Source organism: Macaca mulatta, chromosome 11, assembly GCF_049350105.2.
Source record: "Macaca mulatta isolate MMU2019108-1 chromosome 11, T2T-MMU8v2.0, whole genome shotgun sequence".
Taxonomy (NCBI): Eukaryota; Metazoa; Chordata; class Mammalia; order Primates; family Cercopithecidae; genus Macaca; species Macaca mulatta.
In genome coordinates this window covers 123,790,507-123,810,625 of record NC_133416.1, presented here as the reverse complement: position 1 = coordinate 123,810,625, position 20,119 = coordinate 123,790,507, and the positions used below count along the sequence as shown (strand labels likewise).

At 47.4% G+C, this 20,119-nt stretch overlaps 2 long non-coding RNA genes across 2 annotated transcripts; one reads left to right on the top strand and one right to left on the bottom strand.

Moving 5' to 3' along the window:
- The first annotated feature begins 328 nt into the window (after positions 1 to 328).
- On the top strand, positions 329 to 2,282 carry LOC144332714 (uncharacterized). Its single transcript, XR_013400722.1, has 2 exons — positions 329 to 465; positions 1,254 to 2,282. It is a non-coding gene; the product is annotated as an uncharacterized LOC144332714 (long non-coding RNA).
- Positions 2,283 to 13,144: 10,862 nt separating this feature from the next.
- Positions 13,145 to 16,218, bottom strand: LOC107001032 (uncharacterized). The gene is made up of 2 exons (XR_001448231.3): positions 15,999 to 16,218; positions 13,145 to 15,646 (listed from the first exon to the last, which is right to left on the bottom strand). It is a non-coding gene; the product is annotated as an uncharacterized LOC107001032 (long non-coding RNA).
- Between the last annotated feature and the right edge of the window lie 3,901 nt (positions 16,219 to 20,119).

Below are 20,119 nucleotides of genomic sequence, written 5' to 3'. Positions count from 1 at the left end.
AATCCTGGCTCACTGCAACCTCTGCCCCATGGGTTCAAGTGATTCTCCTGCCCCAGCCTCCCAAGTAGCTGGGATTACAGGCGCTCGCCACCCCACCCGGCTAATTTTTTGTATTTTTAGTACAGACGGGGTTTCACCATGTTGGCCAGGCTGGTCTCGAACTCCTGATCTCAAGTGATCCACCTGCCTCGCCCTCCCAAAATGCTGGGATGACAGGCATGAGCCACCACGCCCAGCTGGAGAGGGAGATTTGAATACAGACACACACACACACACACAGATTTGAATACAGACACACACACAGAGGGTAAGGCTACATGAGGACACAGACACAGAGGGAAGACAGCTGTGTAAAGACGGAACCAGAGGCTGGAGTGATGCAGACACAAACCAAGGAACTTGAGATAAAACCTATTTTCTAGCCTTGGTCTAGGAGTTCAGAGGGCGGTCAAGTGAGGCTTCATGGTAAGATGGGCTGAGCTAGACATTGAAAGGTAGATTGGATTCCGACGGGGGAGCATGGGTGCCCAGTAAGGCAGTATTTTGAGACAGGTCAGTTGTTACCCATTTCTGTCTTCCGTCCAGGGAACTCTTAGCTGATCTAGCAGCACCAATTCATGGACATTGGTGAGGTCACCTAAGGGCAGGTGTGTAGACATCTGCTTTGTAGACACGCAACAGAGCACACACATGGAGCGCGCACACACACACGCATACACACAGAGTATATCTATTCTAGGCATGCTCATTAGCAACTAACTTTAATCATCCTTAGCGCTTGCATCTCAAATACCAAATACTTTGGTGTGTGCTGTCTATGAACACACACCAAAAATAGTTCTGGGTAGATGAATGCCTGAGCCAAGAGGCTGGTTGATTGCAATTTGAGTCGAGTGAAGTCACTGCCTCCCGGATCCCTTCAGTGCCGCCAAGGCAGGAATCTTAACACAGGATATCAATAACTAACTAACCTGAACCGCCCCTCAAGCAGCCACATGCAGCTGACCGCTCCGGGGGGGGAGAACGGATGCTCTGTCTCCAGTCCTTGGACAGGATGTGTCTGCCTGAGAGTCAGACCCTGTGGCTGAAATCCGCCGCTTAGCTCGGAGACACGGTCAGACCACCTGGGATGAGGCGGTTCTTGCAGTTAGGTATTCTGTGGTTGCAAATGAAAGAGTGGTGTGAGTGTCAGTGAAAAGGAGAAGTTGACAGGCCCCTCTGCCATCTGCCTGTCTTTCCTTCCTCATTCCCAGGTACCTGATGCTGGCTGCTGACTTGATATATTCAGCATGATAAGGAGAAAAGGAAAAAAAAAAAAAAAAAGAATTACAGGAGTGTGCAACCCTCTCCCTGCTCACCATCCACAAGGAGAAGGACCCAGTGTCATTTTGTAGTGGGATAAATGCACTCCCACAAATATATCCATGTCTACCTACCCTTCTCCAGAATCTGTGAAAAAGAACTTATTTGGAAAAAGGGTCTTTGCAGATGTAATTAAGTTAAGGTTCTCAAAATGAGATCATCCTGGATTATCTGTGTGGGCCTTAACTCCAGCAACAAGTGTCTTTGGAAGAGACACAGACAAGAGAGGCCAGGGGAAGGCCACGTGGAGACAGAGGCTGGGATTGGAGCGACGCAGCCACGACCCAAGGAATGCTAAAAGCCACGAGAAGTTGGAGGATGCAAGGAACTGAATCTCCAGGAGAGCCTCTGGAGGGGGTGTGGACCCGCCGCTAGCTTCATTCTGGACTTCTGGTCTCCAGAACTGTGGGGAAATCGATTTCTGTGGTTTTAAGCCCCCAAGGTTGTGATAATTTCTTACCCCTGGGAAATGAATACACTTTCCTTGTTTCATGGATGGAAAAGTGGGCTGAAGGAAAAAAACATATTGGAGAAACCAACAGAATTTGAAGAATACTAATAACAGTAACATCAATGGATTACATTTATTGAGTGCTTACCATGTGCCAAGTACCTGCCCAAGTTAGACAGTGACAAGACTAAATTTAAACTCAGCAAGATGTGCCCCGTAGCCCATGTGCTTAACCAGCCTCCCTGCACTCCCAGGAAAGAGTGGAAGTTATATTTGGAAGGGGAAAAAGGAAGGGGATGAGAGAAGTGAGATCTGAAGGAGAGTTTGAAGGAATTTAATAGAGATTTTGGAGCCAACTGCCATGGAGGTGAGATCTAAACATTCAAAAGTTTTGCTTTACTTTATATAAATTGGATTTTTTTTTTTTTTGGTGTTCCCAGAGAAATGTAAAGATTTCAATTGCTCTCCAGATATATGTGTGTGTGTGTGTATATATATATATATATATATATATATATATTTTTTTTTTTTTTTTTTTTTTTTTTTTTTGAGATGGAGTCTTGCTCTCAGGCTAGAGTGCTGGAGTGCAGTGGCACCATCTTGGCTCACTGCAAACTCTGCCTCCCAGGTTCAAGCAATTCTCCTGCCTCAGCCTCCCTAGTAGCTGGGATTACAGGCGCACACCACCACGTCTGGCTAAGTTTTATATTTTTAGTAGAGATGAGGTTTCACCTTGTTGACCAGGCTGGTGCTTGAACCCCTGACCTCAAATGATCTGCCCACCTTGGCCTCCCAAAGTGCTGGGATTGCAGGCATGAGCCACCCCACCTGGCCAAAAATTATTTTATTTTATTTTATTTTTGACATAATGCAGTGCTGAGACTGGAGCATGAGCTACCTGAGTTTCATGCGGGTTCCTTTTCCACTCATTTGACATTCATCCATTGAGCTCTGGCTTATCTGCCAAAATCTGTGCTCTGGGCTGGGCACAATGGTAGATAAATGAGAACCAGATCCTGCCTTAGGGTGGGGGGTGGTCTCAGCTCATGAGAGCTGGAGTCACATACAAAGGGCCTGGAGTTTGGGCATCTTCCGTGGGCAGTGGGAACTGTTATGGAGGAGGACAAAGTTGGAGAGATGGAGTACAGGCTCTTATCCCCCTGACTGCTTTCCAAATCCCCTCTGGTCTTTGGTAGCCTGTTAGCTACGTGGATAAACCTATCCTTGCTAGACTGTTGAGTAATAATGAGTCACCCTGTTCCCATAACACAGTCAGATCAACTTTGTTTTTCTCTAGGCTATCTTGTGTATGTATGGGGGAGTCTGGGAATGGCGCATAGAGTGAGCTTAGTTGATTTTCCTCACATCTTATCACCTCGATGGCCCCTACAATATCCAATTGTAGGGTTAATCCTGGCTTTCAGAAAATACTTGCCTTGACCATATGGACAAAACTAGATTCAATTCAGTTTTGAGACTACAGGGGAGCCTCAATGACATGGTGATGTGATTCGATAAACTCCTGGGGTGGCCAGTGCAGTGGCTCATGCCTGTAATCCTAGCACTTTGGGAGGTCTAGGGGGGCTGATCACTTGAGGCCAGGAGTTGGAGAGCAGCCTGGGCAATGTGGCAAAACCCTATCTCTAGCAACAATATAAAAATTAGTTGGGCATGGTGGCATATGCCTGTAGTCTCAGCTACTCGGGAGGTTGAGGCGAGAGGATGGCTTGAACCTGGGAGGCGGAGACAGCAGTGAGCAGAGATAGAGTCAGTGCCCTCCAGTGGGAGGTGGAGATTGCAGTGAGCAGAGACTGAGTCACTGCACTCCAGTGAGAGGCGGAGACTGCAGTAAGCGGAGATCAAGTCACTGCACTCCAGTGGGAGGTGGAGATTGCAGTGAGCAGAGATCAAGTCACTGCACTCCAGTGGTGTGATTTCTGTCTCAAAAAAAAAGCTTCTAGAGAGAACACAGACGATGGTCAGAAATTATCCTTGGAAATCCTTAGAAAGACACTAAGTTGGGAGCTGGTCAATTTCAGTCCGGGGCAGCCTGGTTTTCTCCAGCACTGGAAAAGGTTGCCAATCGTCCAGCTGAGGACCAGCTGAAGTCAGCCGGCTTTTAGAGGTCGTAGGATATGAAAACAACAGATATTTAAATACCAGCCTCATGCTCGAGGCTGAGAGGCCCTTGGGAGCAGAGATTACTGGATGGATCCCAGATCTACGCCAGTAGAAGAAGGCGAGGCTTTGCTTGTCACTTGCATTTGTTAATTCTATCTTTTCTCTTACTATTATATTATTATTGCTATTATTATCATTCTGCTGAGTCCCTATCATTGAATTCGCATAACAGAATTGCATAACTTATAGGACCACACTATCAAGCAAATCTTTCCTGAAAGCACTTGCCTTTAAATATGATAGTTACTTCCTCCTGACTACGGAAGCTGGGTTTAGGAAAATCAGAGCAATTTCAGTCTCTAATCCTTTCTCAGAATAAACTTCGGCCAGCCTCACTGTCCACGTGGCTCTACTGAGGGATTGAAATCTCCCAGCCAAGTTGGGTCCTGTCCACAGCGATCTCAGAGCCAGTTTTCTGAATAAATCACAAAACGGTTCCACAGTTGCTGTGTTTACTCAAAAACTCATCTTATATTGCTATGCAAACGTAATAGTTGTGGATATACTTTATATTTGGCAGTACTTTTTATTGTGTGGTGTTTCACAAAGTGTGCTCTGGGGAACACTAGGGAGGTAGGATGTTCTGTGGAAAAATAGTGTCCTGGGCTGAAGAAGTTTGGAAACCACCTGTTCTTGGATAGACATTCACACATCAACTGACCCTAAAGTGGAGACATCTGGGTAACTTGATTTAATGCAGCATTGGCCAAATTTGTTTGCCCATGAAATCCTCCTCCTTGGTGTACTTTGGGAGCCAGAAACACGGGGAGAAGGAAGCAAGAGGTGGCCAGGTCCTCTCCAGTTTCCTCAGGCTGTGCATCAAACCTGAGTTAGGAGATGGGGACTAGGTGGCTGTTTTAAAGTGAACTGGCAGCCAGACACAGTGGCTCACGCCTATAATCCCAACACTTTGGGAGGCTGAGGTGGGCAGATCACTTGAGGCCAGGAGTTCAAGACCAGCCTGGCCAACATGGCAAAACCCTGGCTTTACTAAAAATACAAAAATTAGCCAGGCATGGTGGTGCTCGCCTGTAGTCCCAGCTACTCAGGAGGCTGAGGCAGGAGAACCGCTAGAACCCAGGAGACAGAGGTTGTAGTGAGCCAAGATCACACCACAGCACTCCAGCCTGGGTGACAGAACCAGACTCTGTCTCTAAATAAATAAATAAATAAATAAATAAATAAGTGAACTGGCTTGGCCTTTTCAATATTGGGAAGTAGCCAGAAAGTTATAGGATCTGTTCATGATGCCACAAAGGACTGGGAAAAGGAGATTGGCAAGAATGTGGTTGACAATTGTCTTGAGAGAAGAACCCTTTTATGTGTGTGCCCAGGGTATTGAAATATACAATAAGCTAGTTACAAAGAATACCAGGCACCTCTTCTATGTGAAGAGGGTTGAAGAGTGTCCCCTAAAATTCATATCCACTCAGAACCTCAGAATGTCATCTTATTAGGAAGTAGCGTTTTTGCAGACATAATTAGGCCAGGTTCAAGATGAGATCATCCTGAATGAGGACAGTCCTTAAATCCAGTGGCAAGTGTCCTTACCAGGGACAGAAAAGGACACACAAAAATGCATGAGGCAGGTCATTGAAGACAGAGCAGAGATTGGAGGGATGCAGCCACCAACCAAAGAATTCTAGGAGCCGGCCGGGTGCAGTGGCTCATGCCTGTAATCCCAGCACTTTGGGAGGCTGAGACGGGCAGGTCACTTGAGGTTGGGATTTCGAGACCAGCCTGGCCAACATGGCGAGATCCTGTCTCGCCTAAAAATACAAAAATTAGCTGGGCGTAGTGGCACACACCTGTAGTCGCAGCTACTCGAGAGGCTGAGGCAGGAGAATCAATTGAATCTGGGAGGCAGAAGTCGCAGTGAGCTGACATTGCGCCACTGCACTCCAGCCTTGGCGACAGAGCGAGACTCTGTCTCAAAAAATAAATAAAATAAATAATAATAGAATTCTAGGAGCCACTAGAAGCTGGGAAAGGCAAGGAGGGATCCTCCCCTAGAGCCTTCAGAGGGAGCTTGGCCCTGCCTGCACCTTGATTTTAGACTTCCAGCCTCCAGAAACATGGGAAAATAAATTTCTGTTGTTTTAACCCCCAAAGTTTGTGTGATTATTTACAACAGCCCTAGAAGACTAATACAACCCCCGTGCTAGTGTTGCCAATGGGTGAAATAGGATTCCCCACGCAGACTAAAACTGTGAAGTATGCATACTGCATCCCTATCGGTGAAGCTATGATGGATACATGTGAACCTGAGACGTGCTAATTTTTGCACCAGGGGTGGATAATTAGTAAGAGGCTTTGTGGCAGTCTCGAGGGCTCAGATGCAGCGTGCAACTAGTGAGAGAGATTGCAGAGCACAGGTGAGGTTTTAGGGACACTGGATTTGTCTTTGGGTGATGGAATACAGGAATGGCAGGTGAAGCCATTAACTGCTAGAGGGATATCAACTAGAAAAGATGTGAAGGCTGAGCGCGGTCTCTCAGGGAGCCTAGTCTTGGCACACCCGAGAAAGAGCGACTTGATAAAGAGATACTGCTGGAAGGAATCCAAGAAGGACAGAGCCCCTGGGCCAGGACTGCCACACGCACGCACGCTGCGGCTGCCCAGGCTGAACCTCAGGGGCTCAGGAACCCATTTTTGCAATGAATCATCCCTGTCCCGCGGCCACCTTCCATTGGAGGTGATTCTTAGTTACTTCTCGTACTGTCGTTTAACTTTCCTGGAGTTCAAGTCCTGCACTGTATAAACTTTTATGAACTTTTTTTTTTTTTTTTAAGATGGGGTCTTGCTCCGTTGCCCAGGTGGAGTGCAGCGGTATGATCTCAGCTCACTGCAACCTCTAGCTCCTGGGTTCAAGGAATTCTCCTGCGTTGGCCTCTCGAGTAGCTGGGACTACACACCACCACACCTGGCTAATTTTTGCATTTTTAGTAGAGACAGGGTCTCACTATGTTGGCCAGACTAGTCTCGAACGCCTGGCCTCAGGTGATCGACCCACCTCGGCCTCCCAAAGTGCTGGGATTACAGATGTGAGTCATCGTGCCCGGTCTGAACTTTTATGAACTTTTAACTACTGGCTCCACCTCTCTTTGCCTCCCTTCTCCAATCTATGAAATGGGGATAATAATATTTGCCTCTTCGAACCCTGAGAAGATGACATAACACCCAGAAAGTGCTTCACCCAGTTTCTGGCACACAGCAAATATTTACTTTGTTAGCTGCTAGTATATTGACCTCTAGTGGGTGTATGACCTGTGTTTTTACCTACCAGCTTTTGTGTATCGAAGGGCTTGCTATGAGTCTGGCATGGTTCTAACACTTTACTCATGGTTTTATTTATTTATTTAAAATATATATATATTTTTGAGATGGGGTCTAGACCTATTAAGCCCAGACTGGAGTGAAGTGGCACGACCATAGCTCACTGCAGCCTCAAATTCCTGGGTTCAAGTGATCCTCTCACTTTAGCTTCCTGAGTAGCTGGGACCACAGGTGTGTGCCACCATGCCCAGTTAATTTTTTAAACTTTTTGTAGAGATGGGGTCTTGCTATGTTACCCAGGCTGGTCTTGAATTCCTGGCCTCAAGCCATCCTCCCGCTTTGGCCTCCCAAAGTGCTGGGATCACAGGTGGCAGCCACTCTGCCAGGTCACTCATGATCTTAATTCCCATAACCACTATAGGAGGAAGGAATATTAAGTCTTATCATTTTACAAATGGAGAAACTGAGGTTCAGGAGGACAGGACACTTGCCCAGAGTTACACAGACAGCAAAGTCAGGATTTGAACTCAAGTCCGACCACTCCCTAAGCCCAGCCTTTTTTTTTTTTTTTTTTTTGAGACGGAGTCTCGCTCTGTCACCCAGGCTGGAGTGCAGTGGCGCGATCTCGGCTCACTGCAAGCTCCGCCTCCCGGGTTCACGCCATTCTCCTGCCTCAGCCTCCCGAGTAGCTGGGACTACAGGCGCCCACGACCGCGCCCGGCTAATTTTTTGTATTTTTAGTAGAGATGGGGTTTCACCGTGGTCTCGATCTCCTGACCTTGTGATCCGCCCGCCTCGGCCTCCCAAAGTGCTGGGATTACAGGCGTGAGTCACCGCGCCCGGCCAAGCCCAGCCTTTTTATGACTGCATCTGATAGTTCACAAGATGATTTTTATGACCTACAAAGGTGAAATTTTTCCTTCTAATGGTTATGTATGTATTTTATTTTGTATTATAAAAATGTTGGCTTCCCACTTACTGTAGTGATGGAGAATTTCCTTTTAAAATAAACTTATCTGGGCCAGGCCCAGTGGCTCATGTCTGTAATCCCTGTACTTTGGGAGGCCGAGGCAGGTGGATCACTTGAGGTCAGGAGTTTGAGACCAGCCTGGCCAACATGGAGGAACCCCATCTCTACTGAAAATACAAAAATTAGTCAGGCGTGATGGCAGACACTTGTAATCCCAGCTACTTGAGGCTGAGGTAGGAGGATTGCTTGAACCCAGGAGGTGGAGTTTGCAGCGAGCCAAAATCATGCCACTGCACTCCAGCCTGGAAGACAGAGCAAGACTCCATCTCAAAAACTAAAACTAAACTAAACTAAACTAAAATAAATGTACTTAACAGCACTAATCACAATAGCCAAAAGATGGAAATGCTTGAATGTCCATCAATGAATGGGTGTGTAGGTAGACAAGTTGTGTCTATCCACACAATGGAATATCATTTAGTCATGAAAAGGAATGAAGAAACACGGATTCATGCTACAACATGGATGGACCTTAAAGACATTATGCTAAGTAAAATAATCCAGAAACACAAGGATACCGTAGGATTCCACTTACATGAAACATCCGGAATAGGTAAATCATAGAAACAGAAAGCAGGCTGATGACAACCAGGGGTTGTCGGGAAGGAGGGGATGGGGTGTGACTGCTTAAAGGTTATGGAGTTTCATATTGACGTAATGAAAATGTCTTAGAGTTAGATAAAGGTGATGGTCACCCAACACTATAAAGTACTAAACGCCACTGAATTCACTTTATTTTTACTTTTTTCTTCAGATGAACATCATGATCTAAGAATTCACTTTAAAATGGTTAATTTTATGGTACGTCAACTTCACCTCAATAATTTAAAAAATTAAGTTTGAAAAGGGAAGTGAATTTGTTTAAAGAAAAATATGAAGTAAATAATAGCACAGAGGGAGCGCGGGTATGGCAAAAGCCACGAAGGTGATACTTAGAAAATACGGCACCATATTATCCACTCAGCGCGCAAGACAACTCTTTTAAGAGCCAAGTCAGCGTCTTGCTGTCCTTTGTTGGTTTTTTTTTTCCCCCTTCAGCCAGCTCAGTGCTTAAGAAAAACTTGTTGAGTTCAGCTCAGCCCGGCTCAGCCTGGCTTAGTTAATTGAGTTAAGGCGAGCTGAGTCGAACTGAATGCACCAGCTGGCTGGCCTGGAGGAGATCCAAGTTGAAGATGTTAAGAATCACACTAATTCAATAAACGGCTGCGAGGTAGTCTAAGTAATGAGACTGTGTGCTTTTCCTTACCCGACTTACCTGTGTTCAGTTGGCATCTTAGGAGCCATGTCCACTTGGTAATATGATAGTTTTCCCCCCGTAATCCCCTGTGTGCGTTTGCTGAAAATGCCAGGCAAGAGGGGGAAGTCAAAGAAAAATGCAGGCTCAGCTGGAAGCCCCGGGGAAGTGGAAGGAAGGGCCTGAAGGAAGCAGAGGACTTTCTGTCTGTCTGTGCATAGGTGCTGGCAACAACCTACATCTTCCTTGTCCAAAGCTTTCCTGGTGCATCTAAGCGTAGCAACGTACTGTGGCATCTAGCTCATGCTCTTGACTCTGACTGCCTGGGTTTGAACCTGGCTGATGGACCTCAGACAAATTCATTCACCTTTCTGCACCTTCATTTTTTTGCAGCTATAAAATGAAAACAATACTGCTACCTATGGTATCGGGTTGTTGGGAAGATTCAATGAAACGATACAGTTCCAGGAATGCTGGAAGTGCTCAGAAATGTTAGCTATGAGGATTAGCACTGATCAGTGCAGCAGAAAGCTGTGTTTGAAATGCATGGCAGGGCCTGGTACACAGACACTAGCTTTCCAGACACTCAGAGGACAGAACAGTGGTTTGTAAACATCCTCCTAAACGGAAGCACATGGCTTGCTCATGTAAGTTCTCCTGGAACGGTGATGTAAGTTCCCAGGACCAGGAGGGAGTAACAGGAATCGGGCTGTTTTTCTCCATTCTGGCAGGATCCTACCTACAGGGAGTCCCCAGAGGCTGCCTGCCCTGGGGGTAGGGAACCCGGAGACTAGAAAAAAACTGTGCAAAGGTATCCTTTTCCTTCTCTTCTATGGGAAGCTGCTCCACTTACATGTTAAGGTCTGCATCCTTGGCCAATAAATCAGAAGCCCACAAATCTTGACCCCATCTGCAAGGCTGCGAGTGCAAAGGGCAAGAGATGGGAATTGGGAGGTGTGGTTTCTCAGATGCTCTTGGCACTCATTTGACGCATTGTCAGTTTCCTGCCTCTTTCTGAGCTATTGTTCCTTCATTTAGGGTAAGTAGACATAGATTCCAGAAAAACTGCTGATTTGCAAGTTTAAAAAATCTGGGGTGTCCTTTGTTTAAATAAAAGTGTACAAGGAAACTGAATCTACAGAGAGACACAAGAATTGCCGGGTGGTTGAAATAGAGGAGAGGAATCCCATAGCCACAGGTCACCCAGCCACCTGCTCTCTTCCACTGGCTTCCTCCCTCCCGCACATTTTGAAAATGATCGACAAGACTGAATCCCTGCAGCAGGGGCAGGGCTGGAGGCACAGGGCAGGATAAAGCACGGAGGAGGGAGGTGGTCCCGGTGGTGGCCTTCAGCAGCACGAAGATGCAGAGGAGAGCTGCTGTACAGGTCTGCCTGCCCATTAGTGACAGTGTGACACAGGAGTTTAGGACATCGGGTCTTTTTGTCGATTCCTCCTTCTTCCGGTAAGAGCACCCCAGTTTTCTTTGGGGGAACCACTCACTCTTACTCTGTCCAGGTGGTCTGGCCGGGCTTCAGCAGTGACTGGAACCTGGGCACTTAGGTAAGTCCATCCCTGTTGCCAGAGTCGCTGGTTCAGCAATGGGCAGCTGAACCTATCAGAGTACACTAAATCTAACCCTAGGACTTTTACAGAGGCAACCAGGAAAAAGGCTGGATTGGACTCTGGAAAGACGTAAAACAGGTGAAGCAAGCCAATCTAAACATGAAACCAATACAGGGAAAAGCAAAACCAAAAAGCTAGAGAGAGGGAAATTCCTAAAGACTTAATTGAGGGCCTGGATCCAGCCATGCCTGAAGCTTATCCAGCCCTGGCTTCTCAAATAATACAACATACATTTTCCACCTGGCTTAAGTTCATCTAAGTCAGGATTTTGTCACTTTGCAACCGAAACCTCATGACCAATACACACGGGCAGTTTATTTAACCTCTTTCAGTTTCCATTTTCTCATTTACCAAGTGTCTCTAAAAATCTATATAAACCTTACCTTTAAGCAGATCTGTACATCTACGCACATATATCACAGCAGCAATAAGATATTATCAATAGTGGAAAGTATTTTGCATATGTGTTAGTGTTAAAGAAGGCAAAACAAGGATTGGTTAATATCAGTTCACTTTCTTTTCTAAATGAGAGTGGAGGGGGAGTAAAAGTTAAATAAATATCCATTACCAATGGGAATGGAGAAAACAGGAGGAGGCCACATGCTGACCAGAAAATGGGGAGGGGTCTGATGGAGGCTGAGGTTCCCACAGTTCCGATATGGAGGCTGAGCCCGAGGGAAACCCCTCAGCCCCTATTAGCCCCAGGTTCTCGAGGCCAGGGGAAACCAGAGGGACAATTGAGATAGAACTGTCTTAGAAGCAGAAGGTTCAGAGGCCCAGACCCTATAAATGTGGGTCATGCCCCAAACAAGCCATTGCAGCTCATGGCCAACTTGATGCATGCGACCAGATCTTCCCTGGACAGACAAACTAGGCTTTTGTGGCCGAGAGAGCTGTTCCCAGGGATTGCCATCTTGGAAGGCCATTGTGGTCTGCTCAGGAACCCTTGAAATCGAAAGCCCTGCGCTCTCCTTGTCACAGCCTTCGCACATAAATACCACCAGGGGGGATTTCCCATGGAATTTTTTGCAACCACTCAAATGTTTCGTTTCCCATTGTTTGCCAGTCCCTCTCGGAGCCTCAACTGTCAAAGCAGCAGCAAACACAGGCTGCTTTTCCCCCAGGATCCCATGGCGCTCGCTCTTGCGTCCCCTCCATGTTGGGAAGCTGGCGTTGGCAGGATATCATCAGCTCGGGCCCGGGAATAAGGTCTGTTAGTCAACTAGTGAAGCAAGTCAGCGAAGGGAATACCCGGCCCTGCCCAGCCCATGCTTGCTGGGGAGGCATAGCTCTGTGCTGTCACCCTCGTTATTATCATCATGGTGACGAATAATTACACATATACAAAGAAATCCCTTCCACATATCTGAAGCAATTGACCAAAAAATACACAATGCAGCATTAATGTTTCACTTTTAGAATATGAACTTGGCTGGGTGCAGTGGCTCACCTGGGTGCAGTGATCAAATGCCTGTAATCTCAGCACTTTGGGAGGCTGAAGTGGGTGGATCACTTGAGGCCAGGAGTTCGAGACCAGTCTGGCCAACATGGCGAAACCCCGTCCCTACTAAAAATACAAAAATTAGCCCGGGTGTGCTGGCACTCGCCCAGCTACTCAGGACGCTGAGGCATGAGTGAGAACTGCTTGAACCCCAGAGGCAGAGGTTGCAGTGAGCTGAGATCACACCACTGCACTCCAGCCTGGGTGACAGAATGATACTCTGTCTCAAAAAAGATATATAAACTTGAATCACTTTTTTTATTGACCCCAGGTGCTTTAATGGAATTCTAAGTTGTAGTCCATACATCAGTGCTGAGAAAAGATGATCTCTGTCAACTGATTGACTGATTAAAAAGCACTTGTTTTGAGGTTGGTACTGCGCTGTGCATTTTGGGGACCCAAATATGAAAAAGGCATAGCCGCCTGTGCATAGGAGCTGATGGTCTAGAGAGAGGCAGAGATTACAAACCAACAAGGGATGTCAGAGTGACTGGGAGTTTATTGGGGGATGTTGATCTGAGGGATGAATAGGAGTCTCCAGGCAGGCACATGGGTGGCCCATCACCAGTTCACGCGATCTGAGTACATGTAGGATGAATGACCCCAGGCAAGGTTGGGTGCATGTGGCACAGTCTGACTCTGGGGGATGAGGAATAGTAAGATATCCTTTAAATATCCATTCACTAGGGCCTACCCACTGCACCACAGAGATTGCCCTAGTACGGAGTTTGACCATGTAGTCATTCATTCATTCATCCATTAAAGCCACAAATATTTACTGAGCACTTACGATGTGCCAAGGAAGGCTAGGTGCTGGGGAGGCAGAGGTGATCAAGATCAATCTGGTATCTTTCCTTTTGGAGCTTCCATACTGGCGGAGCAGAGGGCCATTAAACAAATATGCATGTCAAACAATAAAGAAATATATAGTACAGGCTGGGCACGGTGGTTCAAGTCTGTAATTCCAGTACTTTGGGAGGCCAAGGCGGGTGGATCAGTTGAGGTCAAGAGTTCGAGATCAGCCTGGCCAACACGGTGAAACCCTGTCTTTACTAAAAATACAAAAATTAGCCAGGCATGGTAGTGCGCACCTGTAATCCCAGCTACTTGAGAGGCCAAGGTAGGAGAATTGCTTGAACTCAGGAGGTGGAGGTTGCAGTGAGCCAAGATCGTGCCACTGCACTCCAGCCTGGGCAATAGAGCAAGACTCCATCTCAAAAAAAAAAAAAAAGTCACTATACAATACAATAAAAGACAACCTAATACACACAAAAGCATCTGCCTGCCCCTCAGTTTCTGAGCTCCCACTTGACACCAAGTGTTGTGGGGGTACAAATTTGGGTCAACATTTTGTGTAGCAGAACTCTGGGTGAAAACAGGATGCCACTCAGCAGTGACAGCCTCACTTTCCCGTTCACTTGGCTTTTTTTTTTTTTTTTTTTCTTCATCTCTGGACACCTTGGATCCTGCCGGCAAGCCTAGGGAGGCAGTTTAGGAGTTATTTTCTTTACTTCTCAGGGGAAGAATCCAAGGCTTAGAGAGGAGGAGGGATTGACCAGCCTGAGGTCACACAGCTAGAAAGGCCAAGATTGCTATGCCGTTTTTTACAAAGAAAGAACAGTGGAGCAAGGTGGCCATTTTATTTGTTCAAAGCCACTCTACCTGCTGGTACAGAGTACATAGAAGTACAAAATTCCACCAGGAAGGGAAACAAAACAGTTTTGAGACAGCCATGTCTCAGAGGTGAAGATTGGGGGAGATTTTAATATACAGTGTGAATTCCAATTCACAACTCTTTCAACGGGACCTCTTTCCGAAGTCCCGGGAACCAACATTCATCAACGCGTCTGACATCCCAGAGATCACAATACTCCTGCCAAGGGCTGTTAAAACTCCCATTTCCCAGATGAAGAGATTGAGTCCCTGCTGCACGCAATTCGACAGTAGCAGAACCAAAATTGGAACTCTGATCCACCTCGATTCTGGGACCTGTGGAGCTCCTGGTACCTAGAGCTGGCTCCCGGCAGGGGCCTTGGAGTCTGGGTAGCTGGATGCTGGGAGAGGATACGGAGGTAAGGGCCCAGGGGCTGAGGTTGTAGCGGCTGGCCCAGGAATACGGCCCTTGCACGCCCACTTTTTAACACGGTGCCATCCCTGACAGACACCCTTGTCCTTTTCCTGTGCTGCCCTTCGTAACACAATAAATGAAGCCTTAGAGTAACGTGACCTGAGCCAGGCAGTAAATGATAGCACTGTCAGTTGTACACGACTGTTGGAACAAACACAGACTGTAATCATCGTGCTGTACGGGGAGAAAGACATTTGGCAAATGAGATTCCATTTTCACATTGGTTTGTGCTGAGCATATAAATTTCCTGCGGGCCGGCCAGCGTTGGGGATGTGTAATTGATTGCCTGCATTATAATAAACAAGCTGTGACAGGTGATCATTCATCATATTCCGCTGAACGTTCCAGCACACCAGAAAACGGAGGAAGAGAGGGAACGCGCGAACGAGGGGAGAGGAGAGGAGGAACCTGGGGGAGGGGAGGGGGTCGGAAAGACCGAGTATTCCCGACAGACAGAAAAACCAGGGGAGGGGCGGGGGAGAGAATCCGCTGAGCGGCCTGGGGAAAGTGAAAGCAATTACTATAATTCTTTTGATTATCTAATTTGTTCATTCTGGCCTTCGTTATATGACCCTCCCCCCCTCACCCCACTCCAACATAGAAGGTCCCCCACGGGGACTTGGGAAGGCACAGAGAATGCTCCCTCCACGATCGAGGGGAGGAAGGGGGGAGGCAGGTGGGGGAGGGGCCGCGTCCAGTTGTAACCGGAGTAGATACATTCGGGAAAACCTGGGGGGAGGAGGAGGAGGACGAGGAGGGGAGGTGTGTGTGCAGGACTTAGCTTTGCTCTTGCACTGAGATGCCTCCAGTCGGATGGATAGGAACCAGCCTCTTTAAATACATTTTTTAAAAGGGTGTCTGAAAAACAAGTGAAAAGTTCCTTTTATTGGAGAAAAAGGACAGCATCCAAGTTGGCATCAGATGTGGTTCCACAAGCCTGTCATATGGTGCTCTCATTCCTCCCCCGCGCTCCCCCCGCCCCGCCCCAGCTCCCACCTCCCCACCCCCACCGCAGCCCCAGCCTCTCTGTCTCTCTCTCTCTGTGCCCTTGGCCCGGGGCTGGGGGTCGAACAGGAGCTGCTGGGAAAGCACCCTCCTTTCCAGGAGCTCCCACCTAGACAGACACAAGGCGGAGGTACACTGGCATATGAAGGACAGAAAGACAAATGCAGAGCTCTCGAGCCAGCACACGCATTAAATAAGTACTTACATTATGCAAAAGCCAAGGGCCTCAACAAGGGGGTGAATGAAGAAGGGGGACAAGGAGGGCTGCATCTCAGACTAGTTTCCCAGTTCTCACCCTGCCAATTTCCAGCCCCCGCCTCCCTACCCTGCAAGCGTCCTCCCATTCCCTCCCTGGTACCAAGCGCTTAGCGCAGGTGGGAGCCTCGGACCCAGAAGCTGGGAGATGAGGGGGCGTGGCCTGCGCTAACATCGGGGGCGGGAACTGAGTGGAGCTTAGTCGGGGCGGGGCCCACGCGGGAGTGGGCGGGGCGAGCACAGAAGAAAGAGCCTTAGGGGCTACTTTGCTACTCGTCGCACGCTGCTTCCCAGAGTCTTCTGCTATTTCATCGCAGCCTTAACAACTGGAATGTGTCGCCTTCGAGATGCTCCTAAAGTCACTGCTTTGGGAGAATCTGTTCAAGGGATTCAAGGGACCTGCTTTCCAAAAGCAATGACATCAGCCCAGCAACGTGATCTGTGTTGTCCTTGAAGAATTGACAGCTCGCTTGGGTCTCCCAAGAACCCTAGGAGGTAGCCAGGGCAGGTGGTGTTGTCCCGTCTCACAACGACCTATGACGTGCCTGTTGGGGCCTTGATTTTACAGGGGAAGGAACTGAGGTACAAAGAAACGAAGTTACTCTCTCGGGATCTGGCAATGAAAAAGTCAAAATTTGAAGCCAGGGGTCTTCTGATCTGTCCTTCGACATCCCTATGAGAGCATATACTTTCTCCCTCCAACACTCCCCTCCCATCCATAAGTGCATACAAGTGCTGAATAGGAGGGGCAGAGTTGAGTCTATATTGAATAATTGTGCATCCAGATCCTCACTAAGCCCTCTTGGTTTTGCCTGACACACGTGGCTTACTTTGTGCCCCCTGGTCCAGGCCACCTGCATTTCCCTCCTGGACCACTGTGCCCGCCTCATCACTGGCCTTCCTCTTAATGCCATTCCCACTCCCGTCCACTCCCCACCAGCAAACATGATGATGATGGTCACCATCCATATCCTGCATCAACTGTCTCTCTAGTGCCTTTTTTTTTTTTTTTTTTTTTTAAGACGTGGTCTCCCTCTTTTTTTTTTTAAGACGTGGTCTCCCTCTGTTGCCCAGGCTGGAGTGCAGTGGTGTGATCATAGCTCACTGCAGCCTTGAATTCCTGGACACAAGCAATCCTCCTGCCTCAGCTTCTTGAGTAGCTGGTACCACAGGTGCTTGCCCCCATGCCCAGCTAATTTTTATTTTTATTTTTGTAGACATCAAATCTCATCATGTTGCCCAGGGTAGTCTTGAACTCAGGTGATCCACCCACCTTGGCCTCCCAGAGTGCTGGGATTACAGGGGTGAGCCACCGTGCCTGGCGAGGTCCAGAAGTTTTCCATCACCCCAAACAGAATCTCAGTACCCATTAGCAGTCACTTCCCATTCTGCTGTCCTACTGGCCTCTGGCAGCTGCCAATCTTCTCTCTGTCTCTATGGATTGCCCATTCTGGATATTTCATGTAAGTGGAATCCCACAATGTGTGACCTTTATGTCTGCTTCTCCCACCCAGCATCATGTGTTCAAGGCTCATCCATGCTGTAGCTCGTGCCAGTGCTTCCTTTCTTCTTATTGCCTGGATGCACCACATTTTGTTGGTCCGTTCACTAGCTAGTGGTCATTTGGCTTGTTTCCACCTTTTGACTATCATGAATAAGAGTGCTCTATGAACATTTGTGGATACGTTTTCATTGAATGTAAAAATGAATGTGTGTATGTATTTCACTGAATATATGCATGTATGTATTTATTTATCTATTTTTTGGAGGCAGAATCTCTCTCTGTTCCCCAGGCTGGAATTCAGTGGCACAATCTCAGCTCACTGCAACCTCCATCTCCTGAGTTCAAGCGATTCTCCTGCCTCAGCCTCCCGAGTAGCTGGGATTACAGGAGTGCGCCATCACGCCTGGCTAATTTTTGTATTTTCTGAGAGATGGGGTTTTGCCATGTTGGCCAGGCTGGTCTCGAACTCCTGACCTCGATCAGGACCTCAGCTCCTGATTCCCCTGCCCAGGCCTCTCAACGTGCTGGGACTACAGGTGTGAGCCACCGCGCCTGGCCTGAACCTTTGTTTTCAATTGCTTGGGGTACATACTTAGGAGTGGAACTGGTAGGTCCTCCAGTAACTCTGTGTTTAGCTTGTCAAGGAACTGCCACACTGTTTTCTACAGTGACTGTCCCATTTTACATTTTCACCAGCAGTGCACCAGGGCTCCAATTTTCCACATACTTGCCAACCAACACTTGTTATTTTCCATTTAAAAAAAAATGTTTGCACCAGACATGCATGATTATAGACTCATGCTTATAATCCCAGCACTCTGGGCCAAGGGGGGTGGATCGCCTGAGGTCAGGAGTTTGAGACCAGCCTGACCAATATGGTGAAACCCTGTCTTTACTAAACTACAAAAATTAGCCAGGTGTGGTGGTGTGCGCCTGTAGTCCCAGCTACTTGGGAGGCTGAGGCAGGAGAATTTGCTTGATCCTGGGAGATGGAGGTTGCAGTGAGCTGAGATCGTGCCACTGCACTCCAGCCTGGGCGACAGAGCAAAAACTCTGTCTCAAAAACAAAAAAAACCTGCTTCAGCCGTAAGGAATTTGGAAATGGATGGCATTCTAGTTGCAGAATTAATACTCACTAACGTCTCCCTCTGGAACCAGGGTGAATCTGGCACCGGATTCTGAGTCTTGCCTGGGAATGGTGTTGATTCTGCCTTGCAGTGATGCTGAAGCTCCAGGAACCTTGAAATATATTTGCTTGGTGTAAACATAACCTCAGCATGACAGGATGATCCTTGTGTTTGCCAAGCCATTAATTTTTATGTAATAACGACGACCACAACAAACTGCGTTTCACCCACATTTTGAGTCGTTCTTAAGGTCAGGTCTGTGGGATTGTGAGACAAAAACCTTATAAACTAGAATGTAGCGGTGAGTTCTCTGTGTTTACAGCCCTGCTCCTACACATGGCTCCAAAGAGCTGAAAATAGAGGATTAAAAATTCATGCAGCTACTTTCTTCCAAGGAACTCCAAATGCTTCTGACAATCTTTATCCTGCAAAGTCATGAGCGGTCAGATGCCCATCCCAAAGACAGGGAAACAGAGGCCCAGAGATATGACGGAACTTTGCCAGGCTCCCCTTCCCCTGCTAAGGGAGCAGCAGGCTCAGACGAAGAGCCCCTCCCACCTATCTTTCTAGCCCATGCACTCTCCATTAGCCTGATTAAGACAATTGATTTATTCATTCTTAGTGGTTGAGAAGAAAAAAAAAAAAGAAAGAAAGAAACCAACATGCCATTTGTGTGATATAAATATCTCTGGAAAAAGCTAAAAAACATTGTGTTATACATATTTTCTTAATACCACAGTCAATCACACGTGTCTGTCCGAGTGCCATAGTCCATCAACCCAGGAGTGGGGGATGGGGGGGTTTGGGGGTGGGGATAATGGAGGGAACAGACAAAGCAGAGACTCAGCTCCAGAATCCTCAGCCACTGCGCGGCAAATGTTGCCATCGACTAAAGCTATGCTGGCTGTTTCTTTTCCATTACCTATTGCCTTTGAAGAACCTTCTAGAAGTCTTAGAAACTTGATGTTGGGCAGGAAAATGATAGGCAGGGATGCAAAGGTGCTGGGACACCCACTCAACCAGCCGGTTTCCAAAGAAAAAGACGGAGGTTGTCACTTTCTCACTTTGTGTGCCCCGTGGACTGACAGAAGGATTTAGATCACGGCATGGTTCCTCTTCCTCCAACCCTACACCCCCATCATCAAAGAGCCTTTAATCCCGATGATTCACCTGTTAGGAATTTAGCTCAAGGAAATAATTAAAGACATATAAAAAGATTTAGTTACAGGATGTTCGTCACGACATGCAGATTATGGTGAAAGATTAGAAGCAACCTCCACGTCCAGCCAACCAAAGGTGATGGCTGTGTAAGTTGTGGAGTCCATCCTTTAAAATTCTGCTCAGATCTCCAAAGAAAAAAGACTGGAAGGAAATTAATCAAGAGGGTCACAGAGTTTGTTTTGAATCTGGAAATATGAGTAATTTTTTTTTTTTTCCTAG